Source organism: Neomonachus schauinslandi, chromosome 4, assembly GCF_002201575.2.
Source record: "Neomonachus schauinslandi chromosome 4, ASM220157v2, whole genome shotgun sequence".
Classification (NCBI taxonomy): domain Eukaryota; kingdom Metazoa; phylum Chordata; class Mammalia; order Carnivora; family Phocidae; genus Neomonachus; species Neomonachus schauinslandi.
In genome coordinates, this window is record NC_058406.1 from 75,383,603 (window position 1) to 75,395,618 (window position 12,016).

Sequence of the window (12,016 nt, forward strand, 5' to 3'; positions counted from 1 at the left end):
TCCAAAAGTTGCTAATTAGGTTTGAATGTATTGCTTTCCCAGTATACTGTGGCCTATTCTCATTAAATAAAGCCCTTAATCTTCCCCTAGCGCCTGGTAACTTCTATGCTACTTGCCCTATGAATTTGCCTATTCCAGGTTACTCATGTAAGTGGAATCATACAGTATTTGTCCTGTGTCTGGCTTATTTCATTCAGCATGTCTTCAAAGTTCATCATTAGTAGCATATATTTGAATTTCATTCTTTTTTAAAGTTGAATATTCCATTGTGTGTATGTACTACATTTTGTTTAGCCATTTGTCTGTGGATAGACATTTGTGTTGAAATAAACAGTGAGGTACAAATATCTGAGTCCCTGCTTTCAGTTCTTTAGATATATACGTAGGAGTGCAATTGCTGAGTTATATGGTAATTCTAAGTTAAACCTTTTGAAAAACCACCAGTTTTTCACAGCTGCTGTATCACTTTGCACTCCCACTAATTAATGCAAGAGGGCCCAAATTTCTCCACATCCTTGCCAGCAAGTTATTTTCCATTTTTAAAAAAATTATAGCCATCCTATTAGATGTGAAGTAACATCTCATTGTGGTTTTGGTTTTCATTTCCCTAAAGACTAATGATATCTTTTAATGTGCTTAATGGCCATTTTGAGTATCTTCTTTGGAGAAATATCTATTCAAATCCTGTGCCAATTTTTTGTTATGTATCTTTTTATTATTGAATTGTAGGAGTTTTAAATATATATATGTTATGGGTATTTGTCCCTTATCAGACATAAGATTTGCAAACATTTTCTCCCATTTAGTAGGTTGTCTTTTTGTTCTCTTGATAGTATCCTTTGACGCACAAAAATTCTTACCAATTTTTTTTCTTTTGCTGCCTGTGCTTTTGGTGTTATATCCATGAAGTCATTGCCAAATCCTATGCCATAAAGATTTTCTGCAATGTTTTCTTCTAAGAGTTTTATAGGTTTAGCTCTTAAGTTTAGGTCTTTGATCCATTTTGGTCCAATAGACCAACAAATTTTATTCATGTGGATTAGGGTTACTAGAGGGGCCCATTTCAAATAAAAGAGTTGAGGGGGGACATAGTTTCCAGAAAGACTGGAAGAACTTGAGAGACAAATAATAGGTGTTCATAACACAAGAACAAAATATATTTCTGCTAATACAACTGATGCCATTGGTTCTGGCTCAAAAATTACCATAACCAATTTTTTTTCTACTTTGTAACCTCCACTCTGTTTAAATTCTGATCAAGAGGAATTGATTTTGAAAAGTCAGTACTTATGGCTCTAGAGCAGGTGGAACCAAGAAATGTTTCAGGACTATTTTTCTCTGGGTGACAGCCAGAAATGTGTTGTGCTATTGTCAGACTTGGAAAAGGAGGTAAAGAGATCATTTGGGAGAATCTGAAAATTGTAGAATTAATGTCTGAGAAAAGGAAAGAGAAGGGAAGGGAAGAGAGAGGTAGGGGAAGAAAGGAAACAAATGTAGTCTGGTATGATGGTATCCTTGGGGAGAAAGAAAACGTTAGGGAGTCATGCACAATTCTGTATAGGAGAATCCAATGCTATCTATGCATTTAGTAGGTGCATAACTAGCAAAATGATAAATGAATGAAGACCAAATCGATGGATAATTGCTCTTTAGGGAAAGATTTATTAAGTCTCAGTGTAACCAAGAAAATAGTAAACATAAATTGATTAGAAAGTAATTCCTTTTGTGCCTGGGTGGCTCGTTGGTTAAGTATCTGCCTTCGACTCAGGTCATGTTCCCAGGGTCCTGGGATCAAGTCCCGCATTGGGCTCCCTGCCCTGCAAGGAGTCTGCTTCTCCCTCTGCCCTTCCTCCCACTTGTTCTCTCAATCTCTCTCTCTCTTTCTCTCTCAAATAAATAAAATATTAAATTTTTTTTTAATTAAAAAAAAGAATAATTCCTTGACTGCAGCTGCTAAGGAGTATGTTTAATGATGATGTACAAGACCCTAGTACCCGTATTTCAGATTTGTTTGTTTTTCAGCAGAAATTGACTCATCCAGCTAAAATGAATTTAAAATATCTTTGGTTCTCCAAGCCAAGACTATTGATTCTAATGGGACTGTCAGGCAGGGTGCTCCAATTAGACCCTGAACCAAAGCATCCCATTGACACGTCCAGCCAGAGAGTATTATTACAAAGAATATTAGCCTTCCATAGAAATCAGTTGATAAAGATTCAGTATCCAATAATTGTTTTTTATGTAATTGCACCATAGTGTCTAAAATATGGTAACATGATCCCTGAAGTAAGAAGTGACCATCTCAGCACAGAAACTTAGGGACAACGAGCAGTATTCCACACTGGAATAGAATGATTTCCTAATTAAAATTAATACCAGTTACTTCAGGAGGAGTAAGTGGAAGATGGTAACCAGTGTATAGTCTCTATGAGTAGTTGTATTTAAATTTGCATAATAAACTGTATACATACTTTTTCTTGCAGTATGTCCTAGGTTTAATCTGCCATTATAAAGTCTCCAGGTAAATAGGAATTAACACGTTCCTTCAAATGGTTAGTATCTGAATGTGGTAGACTTTACCTGACTGTTATAATCAAGGTTCTGGCATCCAGAATCTTATATTACCTTAATGAAACATGGGATACATTATACCTGCAAAAAGATTATTTGAAGGAATTTTTAAAAGCCATTGTAACATTTTTAAAGATATTTAAATGTCAGGAATCAGAGTATAAAACCAATTTTAAGAACAGGCATTCTTTGTTTTTTTGTTTTTTAAGGTTTTATTTTGAAGTCATCCCTATGCCCAATGTGGGGTTCAAACTCACAACCCCAAGATCAAGAGTTGCACGCTCTTCTGATTGAGTCAGCCAGGCGGCCCTCTGTTTTGTTTTTTTTATCTAAAGACAAAAAAATAATTGGCAAGATCTTGTAGGAATGTGATCAAAGATTAATATTGTTTATATGTTGTTTAAAAATAAGATAGTTTCTAGAGGTGATATAATTTTGTAGTTAATAAAGAGATTTACAATGATACAAGTAATCAGTTAAGATACTGGACAGATCTGGGGTATGGACAGAATTAAATAAGAAACACCATGAGGAAACAGGAATAACGCATCTGCCTAGAATCCCTTCCAAAAAGGGAATGTGTTGGGGGAATTGGTAAGAGATGCTATAGCAACTGGCACATAATTATTCATTTGTGATATATGTCAAGTTATGATGCATTGAAGCCTGGGTTAATCTCATGTTTAAGTATGTCAAAGCACTGAGAAAGCACAGCGCACATAATAGCATGTATTTTAACATTTTGGATGATCCCTGGAACAAAGTTGAGAGTGTTGTGTCCATGTCTGGCCAAAATCTGAAGTCACTGCAAAGAGAAATAGGCGAGTCCATTTTCTCACAACAGCTACCATCATTAATAATTGCCAGAGAAGGAAAGAAACTAAATCTGAAGATATTCTCTAGAAATCCTGGCTGTTCATGGCTCCTGCCAGTTCTGGGAATACAAGATAGATTTCTGGAGGAAGAGTAGGCATGTTGAAGTACACAAGGGACAAAAGTAGCTCCGTGCTGAGGTTAGGGCCCCCCTCAGCACCAGTGCTGGGCACTCCAAGGAAGACTCATTCCCACGGAGGGAGCAGCAAACTCAGCAAGAAGCCGCAGGAGTAGCCACAGGGACTAGGCTGTAGAGGAGAGGCAGCTAAGCAAAGCTCACAGGGTCTGGCCCCCACTAAGCCTTCCAGAGTGAAAGGTCCTGCCTTGGGAGAGATCTGCTGGCCTCAGAACAACGCATTGCCCAGGCAGAGGCTGTGATATGAGCGGCAGAACTGTGACCACTCTAAAGTAGGCAACTCTAAAGTAGGAGCTGTGAAATCAGCCAGGACAGTGAGCCTGGCTTATGAAAAGTATACGCTAACTGTGAGGGTTAATAAGACTGATTGCAAAAGCTAGGGGAGTTTATAAAGCCACGCCCTCCAATTGTCATCTGGAGACTGTTGGGTGGGGATTGTCAGAGAAGCTGGATTCCAACAATGAGGGGACATCATTTCAGAGCAATAATGTGTTTTGTTGTCTTTGGTGGGGGAAGAGTTACATACATCGTTACTTTGCTTTGTCTAATTCAGATTAGTGACCTGTGAAAACACCAGTGTCACAACAAACTTTACATAGCACTCTACAGTTTACAAATATTTATTCATTTAATTGGAGGGGGGAAATGTCTGAGAATTCATACAAACGGTGTGTGTACGTGCCTGAGTGAATGGGTAAGAGAGTAGATGCATTGCATGTGTGTGTTATGGGGAGGGGAGTAGAACCAAGTAGATGGAAAATAAATTATATTTTTAAGTGGAAGGAATATTATCCTTACCCTAGTCAATAGAGACATGTGGGTTGAAACAAGGCCAAGTGAAACCATTCTGGCCGGGAACATACCCCAAAAGGTGAAGGCTATGGATTTAAGAAAATACGTGGAGGCTGGGAAGGAAATTAAAACCCTCAGCCTAGGAAACACCAAGTCAGATAAGAGAGTGATAAATGTGAAAGTGAAATGAGCTGACGTGTACTGTTAGAACCTTTTCAGATACCCGTGGAATAAAGCAGCCGTCAAACTGTAAGTTCTCATTGAACATTAGGAACTTTATTCACCTATTTTATGTATTTCCTGATTAACAGAACACTTAAAATATGCTCTTCTAGGGGAAAAAAATTACAGAGTTAACTCTCAAGAGAAGTCCTGCCAAACCCCACAGCCTGTGTTCACACTTCCTCTTCCAACCACGTGTATAGAAATGGGCAAGTAACCAGTAGGAAATTGCTTTTTCCAGCAAGATGCTTTGTATCACAAGTCATTTGAGGAAGTTTTGACTAAATAAGTTATTTTGTAGGCCCTGACCTATAATACTGAAGAATTAGAAATTATTTTTTTCCAAAAAAAAAAGAAAAAGAAATTATTTTTTTCCTAGATAAAAATACTGTTTGCACAATTTAGCTGAAAATTTCCCCAAATCAGGAAATAGCCTAGAAATTAGTATTTCATATCCAACATGGTGAAGTAATTTTGCCTGCATTTTCCTACACCTGGTCCCTGGCTCTTTCTACAAACCATACTATTTCCTCTGAACAGCAATTGTTGCTGATTTTTGTTGATGTTGTTGTTGTTGTATAAATGTTGCAATTAGAAAATGTATATTTTTTAAATCTGGGCACTCCAAGGAAGACTCATTCCCACGGAGGGAGCAGCAACTCCCTTTGGCTTTGAACAAATTCCCATTTTGTTTGCAACATCTGTTGTAAACTAGAGCAGACTTAAAATATAAAGAAGATATATCTTTCCTTAGATTTCATTCCCAAATGGCATCTTTCTCAACATATTCAGATATACAAATCACATAAAATATAGGTTTATAGCAATGCATCTTCTAGGAGGCTCTGAAACTTTTAAATTTTTAATTTCTCCCAAGCTAACATCTGAGCTGCCATATGTTTCGAATTTTTCCAACTCACAGAGATTACATAGCAAGTCACAAAACTGCATGATCTAAAGCACATGACTGGAAAATCTCTAACATCAGAAGTTAGGGGTCATTGATCCATGCGCAAATGGAAAAATGTACAAACCTCCAAACACAAATCTGATACAAAACTAAACAATTCTTTTCAAGTCACAAAACATTTTTTTAAGCCTCAGTCATTTGTAAGCAGAGTGTCTCAGTTGATTTATATTTCCCCTAATTGAGAAAGTTTCTCGGAGATTTTTACCTGTGCTTTCATTTCTGGATGCTAAAAATGAATAAAAATCATAGGCCAAATAAATAATTCCAGCTCCTTCATTATACTGAGAAATCTACAATGACTGCTTTGCTTAAGATCAAAATGCTAGTCATTCACTGGCAGATCCAGAGAACTCATATTTCCCTATCCCTGGTCCCCTGCTCTTTCCACAAAGTGTATTTTCTCCCTTGAATAAGACAACAGATTACTCATAGAGTGTTCCATTCAGTTTTGGATGATTCGTTTTATTAGGAAAGTTTACAAACTAAACTTTGTTCAAAAATGGAAAAACAGAAAGGTTAAAAAGCCTAGGACTTAAAGAGTATCTAAAGAAACAGGCAAGGGGTGGAGGTTGGACAGGAATAATATATAATATGGGGGGAAAAGACTAAGAGGAATACACAGGCTGTGTTCAAGTATTTGAGGGACTCTTGTAGTGGAATAAATAATTTGTTCACAATTTTCTAGGCATGGTTTCATTGGGCAGAACCAGGACCACAGAATTAGGGTAGAAGAGTAATACAGAAAAGGCCTTTCCATTTTTTATCAAATGTATTGATAAATGACTTACATACAGTAAACTACATCCATTTAAAATACACAGTTCAATGAGTTACAACAGTTGTATACATCTGTGAAATTACCATCTTAATAAAAATACAAAACATTCCAAAACTCCCAAGATTCCTCCCCATTATAGCCAATCTCTCTCCCTCTGCCTTTGGCCACAAGCAACCACTGATACGCATTTTATTACTTTATAGTAGTTCATATTTTAGATAAATGGCATCATATATCATGTATTCTTTTATGTCTGTTTTTTTTTTTTTTACTCAGCCTAATAATTTTCAGATTTGTCCTTACTGTTTTGTATATGAATAGTTCATTTTTCTTACGTGCTGAATAGTATTCCATTGTATGGATGCACCACATCTGTTTCCATTCACCAGCTGATGAACTTTTGGGTTGATTCCACTTTTAGATTATTATGAATAGAGTTGCTATGAACAGTTAAGTAAAAGTTTTTATGTGGACATGTTTTTTCATTTCTCTTGAGTTATATGTAAAAGTAGAATGAATAGATTATATGGTAGATGTATGTTTAACTTTTTAAGAAAGTTCCATATTGTGTTCCAAAGTAGCTGTACCATTTTATGTTCCCACCAGCAGTGTATAAGAGTTCCAGTTAATCTACATCCTCACCAACACTTGTTATTGTTGGTCTTTTTCATTTTACCCCCTATAATGGGTATAATGGTATCGTGCTATGGTTTTAATTTGCATTTCCCTGGTGACTATTAAGTTTGAGTGGCTTTTCATGTACACAAAATATCTTCCATGAGGTGTTACTGAGTTATCTCCTTATCATTGAGATGAAGAGGTCTTTATCTATTCTAAATACCAGTCAGTCTTTTATCAGATATTTGATAGAGAATATTTTCTCCCATTCTGTGGCTTGCTTTTTTGTTTTCTTAATAGTGTCTTTTTTTTTTTTTAAGATTTTATTTATTTATTTGACAGAGAGAGAGACAGCGAGAGAAGGAACACAAGCAGGGGGAGTGGGAGAGGGAGAAGCAGGTTTCCCACAGAGCAGAGAGCCTGATGTGGGGCTCAACCCCAGGACCCTGGGATCATGACTTGAGCCGAAGGCAGATGCTTAACGACTGAGCCACCCAGGAGCCCCCTTAATAGTGTCTTTCAAAAGAGAAAATATTTCACGTTGATAAAGTCCAATTTATAATTTTTTTCTTTTATGATTCATGCTTTTTGTGTCCTAAGAAATCTTTGTCCACTCTAAGCCAGATAGTTTTACAGTTTTAGCTTTAAGCCTCTGATGCATTTGAGTTAATTTGGAGAATTATGTGAGGTAAGAGTTGATGTTCTTTTTTTCTCACATGGATATCCATGTTTTCCAGCAATGTTTGTTGATTTTCCTTTCCCCATTGAATTGCTTTGGCAACTTTGCTGAAAATTGTTTATCATATATATGTGTGGTTCTATTTATGGATTCTCTAATTCCATTAATGTATTTATCTGTATTTCTATCTTATCTATATGTTATTTTCAATGCATCTTTATATTTAAAGTGCAGGTTTTGTAATTAGCAGATGGTTAGGTCTGCTTTAGAAGCCATTCTGACAATCTTTGTTTCTTCATTGGAGTGTTTAGTAAATTAATGTAATTATTGTTATAGTTGGATTTAGGTTTACTATTTTATTAGTAGTCTGTTGTCATCCCAATTTTTTGTTTCTCTGTGCTTCCTTTCCTGCCTTCTTTTGGATTATTTGAATGTTTTTGAGATGTTCATTTAACTTGTGTCTTGGCTTTTTAACTATACCTTTTAAATTTTTAGTGGTTGCTTTAGGTATTACAATATATATTAAACTTTTCACAGTCCACTTAGAGTTAATATAATATCCTACAGCTATATAGGTCCATTTACTCTTATCCTTACCATTCTTTATGTTATGATTGTTCTATGTATTACTTCTACATATATTTTAAACTTCTCAAGACAATGTTCTAATTTTTGCTTTTATTTTTTATTATTTTTTGAAAGATTTTATTTATTTATTTAAGAGAGTGAGTGTGCAAGTGGGGGGAGGGGCAATGGAGGAGGGAAAGAGAGAGAATCTCAAGCAGACTCTGCACTGAGTGTGGAGCCCCATGAGGGGCTCCATCTTATGACCCTGAGATCATGACCTGAGCCAAAACCAAGAGTCAGATGCTTAACTGACTGAGCCACCCAGGTGCCCCTAATTTTTGCTTTTAAAAGTCATATATAGTTTATTTTTTTAATGATTTTTAGTAGACTTTTTTTTTTAAGAGAGAGAGAACATGCGGGTGAGCAGGGCATGAGGCAAAGGGAGAGGGAGGAAGAGAATCTTAAGCAAGCTCCATGCCCAGTGCGGAGCATTGCAGGGCTTGATTTCACAACTCTGAGATCTTGACCTGAGGCGAAATCAAGAGTTGGACCCTTAACCAACTGAGCCACCCAAGTGCCTCTGAAGTCATATAGAATTTAAAGAAATTAACATAAAAATAGTTTTTTACATTTACCTGTATATTGAGCTTTTCTCATGCTCCTCATTTCTTCCTAAAGAGCCAAATTTCCCTCTGGCATCATTTTCTTTCGACTTGAAGAAATTCTTTCAGCATTTCTTGCACTACGGGTCTGTTGGGGACAAATTCTCTTAGGTTTCTGTATCTCAAAATAGCTTTGTTCTACCTTTATTTTTCAAGAATTTTTTTTCAAGATTTTATTTACTTATTTGACAGAGACAGAGCATAAGCAGGGGGAGCAACAGAGGGAGAAGGAGAAGCAGGCTCTCCGCTGAGCGGGGAGCCCAATGTAGGGCTTAATTCCAGGACCCTGGGATCATGACCTGAGCTGAAGGCAGATGCTTAACTGACTGAGCCACCCAGGCACCCCAAGAATATTTTCAATAGATATAGAATTTTGGGTTTGCAAGGTTTTTTTCAGCACTTTGAAGATGCTACTACATTAAATATGGCCACCATGGTGTCTGCTGATAAGTTTGTAATCATTTGAATCATCGTTCTCTTGTATGTAACATGTCATTGTTTTCTGGCATTAAGATTTTCCCCTTATCTTTGGTTTTCTGCAGTTTGACCATGATGTGTTTAGACTTAGATTTCTTCAAATTTATCCTGTTTAAGGTTCACTAAACTCCTTGAATCTATAAATTCATGTCTTTCTTCACACTTGAGCAGTTTTCTGTTATTATTTCTTCAAATATGTTTTTCTGCCCCATTACTTATCTCCTCTATTTTTGGACTCAAATTAATGTATATCAGAACTTTTGTTTTTGTTCCACAGGTCCCTGAGATTTTGTTCAGCCTTTTTCAATCTTTTTTTTTCTCTCTTTCTTCTTCAGATTTAATAATTTCTGTTGGCTTATCTTCTAGTTTACTTACTCTTCTGTCATCTCCATTCTAATATATCCATTGTGGTGGTTAATTTTATGTGTCAACTTGACTGGGCTAAGGGATGCTCAGGTAACTGGTAAAACTTATTTTAGTGTCTGTGAGAGTGTTTATGGAAGAGATTAGCATTTGATTCAGTAGTCTGAGTAAAGAAGAGCTATCTTCACCAATGTGGTCAGGCATCATTCAATCCACCCAAATAGAACAAGAGGTGAAGGAACGCAAACAAATGAAAAAATAGAAATTCTCATCAAAGAAATATAAGATAAAGAAGAAACAAAGAGAAATTTTAGAGCTGAAAAATAAAATAACTGAAATAAAAAACTCAATGGATGGTCTAAACAGCAAAATGAATGGAAAAAAGAAAGAAACTGTGAACTGGAAGATAGAACAATAGAATTAAGCAACCAGAACAGAGAGAAAATATATTAAAAAAAAAAAAAAAAGAAAAGAAAAAAGAGCCTGAGGACCCTGGGGAACTATAATAGATCTTGTATTTAAGTCATCAGAGTACCAGAAAGAGAGGTGAAAGTAGGCAGAGATGAAAAAGTAGTCAAAGAAATACTGGCTGAAATATTCTCAAATTTAGCAAAAGACATAAACCTACATATTCCAGAAACTGAGAAAATCCCAGATAGGATAAATCCCCTCCAAGACACATCATAATCAAACTTCTGAAAACTAAAGACAAAGAAAGAAAATCTTAAAGGCAGCCAGAAAGGAACATCATATAATCAATAGATGGAAAACAATGTGAATGACGGCAGATTTCCTATCAAAACCAATGGAGGCCAAAAATAAGTGTCATAAAATTTTTCAGGTGCTGAAAGAAAAGAACTAGAAGCTTGTAATTCTGTATCTAATAAGAATCTCCTTAAGTTGGCAATAGCAATGGTAGGGGATGCAAGATGTAGCAACTTGTCTATGAAATGCATTCTCGTGGCTGTGACACCTTTCTCTACTATAGCCCTAGTTACCTCAGGATCCCTATCCTGAATTCTCTAGCCAGAGAGATGGAAGATTTTCTAAGGAAGTTTTAGCCACTTCTATACCATCTGCCTACACTGTGACTGCATGGGCCTTGGAATAAAGCATCAAAAATATGGAGACGTTTATTCCAGTTATAAGATAAACACATTCTGGTGATTGTAGCTAATAATACTGTGTTGTATAGTTGAACGTTGTTTAAAAAGTAGATCTTAAATATTCTCACCACAAAAAAGAAATGGTAATCATGTGATAGGATGGAGTGTTAGCTAATGCCATGGTGGTAATCACTTTGCAATATATAAATGTATCAAATCAACATGTCATACACCATAAACTTATACAATGTTATATGTCAATTGTATCTCAATAAAGCTGAGAATAAATAAATGAATGAATTAATGAATGAAAAGTTTGTTCTAGTTGCATGGTCCGAATTTTGCCTCCAAAATCTTTCTGCCTTTGTTCAGTCTCCAGAATCCTCAGGTAGTCATGCTTTTCTGTATCCTGTCCAATTTTACACTGTTACTTGTGAGAGGATTGGTTCGTTAGATACTCAACTTCTCTATACCAGAAGCAAACCAGGACGTACCATTTTAAATCTTGCAGATGACTAAAATATTGGGCCCAAATATGTTATTTCCTTGCATACACTGAGATTTGTTTAAAACTTTCTTAGGATATAGTTAATGACAACCCAAAGCCAGATAGTAAGATTATTTTTCTGTAGCTACTCTATGTACTTCAAATCACAAAAATCTCACATTCTATACTAACACTCTCACACTTTTGGTATATTAATGTGAAGTTTCAAAACAAAATTTTCATGATGATTGCATTAGAGAGTTATTCTAAAAAGGAACTCCTACCTTCATTCTTTTAATAATAACTACACCTCTTCTAACATTCAAAGTATTTGCTTATTTATGACTAACAATTTGAATTTGGAAAGGAAGGGGCAAAAAAATTTTAAAGATATAGATTTAAAAACCTTAGCTATTTAAAGATAAGTCAGAAATGGGAATAAAACTCTGAAAGTGTACATTGGTAGTTTCAAAACAATTGTTATTTTCAGAATTTGAGGATATTTTACAACAAATGATATATGTAACTCTGATATGAACAAAGTTCACATATATGTTGTTTTAATACTATATGTAAAATAATTTTATTGGTTCTGTTTTATTACCTCCACTCTCCCTAGATGGATACTGCTTCATGCCTACCAAGATCCATTTTTCCTATCTTCCATACAAACAAAATTATAACTGGGCTTATCTAGCTAGGGACAACATTGGTG